Consider the following 6,000-nt stretch of genomic DNA (forward strand, 5'->3'; position numbering starts at 1 on the left):
CATAGGAGGCCGCCTGATCACTGAGAACATAAGACGTATACTTGATGCCGACAAGGAGGACACCATACCTAAGGCGATGCTGTCCCTGGATGCTATGAAGGCCTTTGACAGGCTGGAATGGTCGTATCTGTGGGCAGTGCTAGAAAGGATGGGGTTAGGAAAAGGATTCATCGATATGATTAAAGTATTATACAAAGACCCATCGGCCATGATTACAACAGGCACAATCATCTCTGAAATATTTCCGGTATCACGCTCTGCCAGACAGGGTTGTCCTCTTAGTCCCGGACTGTTCAATCTATCATTAGAGCCTTTAGCACAATATATAAGACAATCCCAATCCATAGAACCTATCGTAATCAAGGGCACACAACAAAAAATTTGTTTATATGCGGACGATGTAATATTGTTCATGAAAAACCCCAACACCACATTGCCTCATCTGCTCAAGTTGATTGAGGACTTTGGTGATTTATCGGGATTTAAGATAAATTGGCCGAAGTCGGCTTTCCTTCCACTTAACACCCCTGCAAAAAAAGATACAACCCTCCCAGGACAGATACCGATGGTAAAACATTTCAGATGCTTGGGAGTGGAAATATTCCCTACCATAAGACAAACGGTGAAGCACAACTACACAAAAATCCAAAACAAAATCAAAGACGACCTTGATAGATGGGCAAAACTTAAGAACACAGTACAAGCACGGATATCAATAGTTAAGATGGATGTACTACCTAAAATCAACTTCTTCTGTTCAATGCTACCGTTACCCCCTCCAGAGGGTTACTGGAAAAGATTACACTCCTCCACATACAAATTTATTTGGAATAACAAACCACCACGTATAAAAAGATCCACCGCACAGAGAAATAAAGCAGATGGTGGCATGGCATTTCCAGATTTTTTCCTATATTTTAAGGCGTACTCATTAAGTCCATTGACAACATGGTTTGACTCCCAAGCATTAGCATCTTGGAGAAAAATAGAAGAAAACATAGTAGCCCCACATAGACTGAAGGACATAGCATACACTAAACTACCAATCAAGCACTGTGAACGAAATTTTGGCCCCATAATTACTCATGCGATCCGGATATGGCGTGAATCACAAAAAAAAAACCTAACCCACAAGAATGGCACAATCATACTCCCTTATTCAATAACAACGCTCTCTTAATTGGAAAACGACCTATAAGATTCCCTATATGGGAAGAGCAAGGCATACACTCATTAGGGGATGTTTTTAACAAACAGGGTTTTTGTAGTGATAAAGAAATACGCAAAAAATTTAATCTCACCAAGTCCACATGGCTTTTTCACAAACAGTTAGAGCTATGTTTGAAGTCTCACGGTGTTCCATTAGACAGACCAATTGAACACCACAGATACCACAAATTCTTCTACTCAAGAGAGACATCGAGAGGTTTTGTTTCAGAATTTTATCATCAATTACTAACGTCCTCGTATGAAACCCTCCAACTTGACTCTGTCTGGAGGAGGGATATACCAGACCTGGAAAATGACTTTGATTGGCAAGGAGCCTGGGCAAATGTCCGACTTACATCAAGGAACCCGGATCATCAACAAATCAATCTTAACTATATTCACAGGACATACTTGACTCCTATAAGACTGTGCCGAATGGGGCTCAAACAAGATTCCAAATGCACCCAATGTACAAATGGGGACGAAGGGACATTTATGCACATGTATTGGGACTGCTCACCAGTTAAGGCATTCTGGAAAGATGTGACCCAACAAATATCAAAACTCGTATCTTGGAATATACCTGTACACCCCTCGGTATTGCTGTTGAATGATGTTTTTGAGTTTGCAGTGAATCCACAGCTAAAGAGATTGGTTTTATCGGGTATCACAGTAGCCAAAAAGCTGATCGCATCACGCTGGTTTCAACCGGAAAAAATGTGCCGTAAAGTTTGGTTTCTTACATATCTCGATGTAATTTACCATGAAATATCTACAGCAAGAATTCTGGGTCTCAATGAATCCAAAATGTCAATGTGGTTAGAAGTGGTGGAGAGAATAAAAGCTAGCTTATAATGGTAGTGTCTGGTTAGGTGCGAGGGATAGTGGAGGTACTTCTCAAGGTGGGGTCCGGGAGGGGGGGGTTCGAGCTGAGCATATGTGTGTAGGTTTTTTTTTTTTAGATAACAGGTATTATGGGTATATCTTATATAAAACAACTAACCAAAAGGTGATCTCATTGGATGTGCCCTGACAATTAATGCTTGTATATCTTATCGTGTGTTGTCATGTTTGTTTATATGTTTGTTTAAAAAATAATAAAAAAATAAAATACAAAGAATAGTTACAATAAGATAATCAGTTTAAATAATATCATGACTTGTCAATCAAATTATCAGTTTTCATTTTCATATTTCGTAATCCATAAAGCATTTTCATAATTCATATAATTGCATGGTACAAACTCAAAGATTAAATAACTCAAGAATGGCTCCTACACACACACACACACACACACATGCACACACAGAGGCCAGGCCGCGTCTATACTTTCCGCAACGGAGCTTGGTTTCCGGGTTCCTCTGATTGGCCGCGACCCCCACGTGACCCAAGCTAGCACGCCCCCTTATCCACCGCTGCCGCTGCGCCTACAGCTCGCCGCTGTGTTGCAGCGCAGAGACGCTCGCTTCCTGAGTCAAGAAACGCGCCACTCTGAGTCAAGAAACGCGCTGTTGGTAACACCACCCACTTCAATGACAGAGCTCTCTTGTTTAATAATATTGTCGCGTCATCTTAATATGCTGCTTATGCAGTTATCAGCTGTACGCTCGCTTCCTGAGTCAAGAAACGCGCCACTCTGAGTCAAGAAACGCGCTGTTGGTAACACCACCCACTTCAATGACAGAGCTCTCTTGTTTAATAATATTGTCGCATCATCTTAATATGCTGCTTATGCAGTTATCAGCTGTACGCTCGCTTCCTGAGTCAAGAAACGCGCCACTCTGAGTCAAGAAACGCGCTGTTGGTAACACCACCCACTTCAATGACAGAGCTCTCTTGTTTAATAATATTGTCGCGTCATCTTAATATGCTGCTTATGCAGTTATCAGCTGTATTTGGCATAGACGCCTGAGTCAAGAAACGCTATTGTCGCGCCCGCCACTCTGAGTCAAGAAACGCAGTCATCTTAATATGCTGCTTATGCAGTTATCAGCTAGCTGACTAAATGTAAATCTTATGCAATGCCAGTCAAGAAACGACCGCATCAGCAGCATCACGCATCAACTGTAATGTGGAGTGGACTTAAACATATTTACAATTAGCATTTTATAAAGTAGAACTGTAATGTTTACTTTCTCAGTCAGCGCTAAGTGCAGCATCTGCCGCGCGCACGTCAACACACAGGCGAGCGTCAACACAGCGGCGAGCTGTAGGGGCAGCGGCAGCGGTGGATAAGGGGGCGTGCTAGCGCGGGTCACGTGGGGGTCGCGGCCAATCAGATGAACCCGGAAACCGAGCTCCGTTGCGGAAAGTATAGACGCGGCCAGGCCACAGCGGACCAAAATAAATCGCTCGTTACCCACAGAAAGGCAGAAAGCATACCAACGCACGCAGTAAAATACAGCCAATTAATTCATAATCAACACAGACCCGCCCCACACAGCTACTAAATATAAAAAAAAAAAATGTCACTCACCATTGACGACGTTACAGGAAATAGTGTCCCTCGTAGATAGACTCCCTCCCATCTGATCACTTGTAAATTAAATCCATCCTTCGATATTTTCTGATGAAAAAGGTCTCCATTCATCTTCCCCAGCCAGCCCACTCAGAGCGAGACTAAGTCGGCCCGTCTGACCTGGTAGTCCGATAACCTTGGTCGTGGGGGTCTATCTTGGTAGGTTTCAATGCAACTCCCGGTTCTCCCTGGCCACAGGTAAACACATGTTTCGCGAATCCTCCCCCAAACTCCTTATACTATCTCCGATTACTGGAGATCACTGGTGATGACATCATCACAGTCACGCTGCGGTCCTAATGTTGGCGCAAAGTTTAATTTAGCCTACTGTGTTGTTACAGCTATACTGTATTGTACCCATTCTGCAATCTGTTAATAAAATTTTCAATCAATCAATCAATCAATCAAACAGCCGGAGAACTTGATGACATCATCACAGTCACGGAGCTCTTCTCTGAGTTGAGAACATTGAGGGCTGTCAATCATTCAATCCCCGTTCGTGAGTGGCGTGCGCAAAAATGCACGGGCGTGGCTTAGATGACTCAAATAGCCTATTTTGATTGGATAATAATCAACTAAGATCAACCCGTGCAGAAAAGTTGCACTATAGTGATTGACAGCTCGCCATTACTGCAGTTATGTGATGAGCAGGCCTGATCAGAGAGCTCAGAGCTGTCACTTGGCCATTTTTGAAAAAGAATAAAATTCACTGGAATTTTTTTTTACAGAGGAAAACATTTCTAATAATAATAAAAAAAAAATAATAAAAAAAAAAAAATATATATACATATATGTAAATTAATAATAATTATGAGTGAATTTCTGCCTCAGGTGTTGTCATTGAATAACCTCCACTGCACTGAATCCTTGTGTTAATTGCAGCTCAATGAAATAATATAGAATAGAAAAATAGCCTATTACCCTATTGCAATCCCTATCGCAATTTTTTCCATCTCCATCATTTCATTGAGCTGTAATTCACACAACACAGGGATCAAATGTCCTGATGACATCACTGGGGGACATATCCAAACTCATTAACTCCATCAAACTAAGTTAATATGTGCAAAACTGAGATTATGTGCAAAATAATGTGTGTGTACGAGTGCATGTTTGTGGCAGGAGGGTGTGTTGCTGTGTGTGTGTGTGTGTGTGTGTGTGTGTGTGTGTGTGCGTGTGGGTGTGTGTGTGCGTGTGTGTGTGTGTACGAGTGCATATTTGTGGCAGGAGGATTTGTTGCCATGTGTGTGTGTGTGTGTGTGTGTGTGTGTGTGTACGAGTGCCTGTTTGTGGCAGGAGGGTCTGTTGCCGTGTGTGTACGAGTGCATGTTTGTGGCAGGAGGGTGTGTGTGTGTGCGTGCACGCCCAGCTCCGTACTGCACATTCAGTCCAACGAATCAAACATTTGGAGCAGGATAGGAAAATATGACGTCCAACGAGCATTATAGTGATCAGTTGTCATGGTAACAGTGCGCCAAACAACGTGCGTGCGTGCTGTTTGCGGTTGACTTCCTATTTGAGGTTTATGGGAGATTGATGGATACCCAGAGTGCCCCTGCGTGTCTCAGAGGGAAGTATTGATTGCTGTTGCCAATGGTTTCAGCTGCCATTTGTTGCTCTGCCCACGGAAGCTGAAAAAGGCTTGGATCATAGGAATGACCCGCTTCCTTTTAATGATGTTTGAGCCTCTGAGAAAAAACCTGCTGTACTCACTAACAGTCAGGCCTCGAGGATTGGATTTATTGTATTTTTCTTTTCCCTGATGGAAATGGTGTTTGTTTTCTAAAGGTTATAAGGTGTATATGGTGATGATTTCAGTTGGATCTGGTGAACATGGCGCTCGTGGCTTTTAGAAAAAAAAATACAATTGTAGCGATTTTGATAATGATGTTCCACGAATTATGACACTTACATTACACACTTCAGCTCGCTGTTCATTTACTAAATTGTATTTAGTGTTGTTTTTATTGCAATTTTCATCAGGCCCTTTCTCTCTCTCTCACGCGCTCTCTCTCTCTGAACTGGAACAGGGCTTTAAGAAGAGGAGACATCATTAGCCTAGGACTGATCAGCCATGCACAGAGGAAAACGCCATCAAAGTTGTCACAGGAAATGTCCTTGTTCTCTAATTTATAAACAAAAAACACAGCTTTTTCCCTTTCATGTGGCTTCTTGGAGATAATTATGACAAGATGAAAGCAGTTAAATTCCTCCCTCTGTTCTCTTCTCTTCACATTGTTCCCCCCATTGTCAAAAATGGAGATGAGATTTCA

The sequence above is a fragment of the Notolepis coatsorum genome (genome assembly GCF_963971535.1).
Source record: "Notolepis coatsorum genome assembly, chromosome: 3".
Lineage (NCBI taxonomy): Eukaryota > Metazoa > Chordata > Actinopteri > Aulopiformes > Paralepididae > Notolepis > Notolepis coatsorum.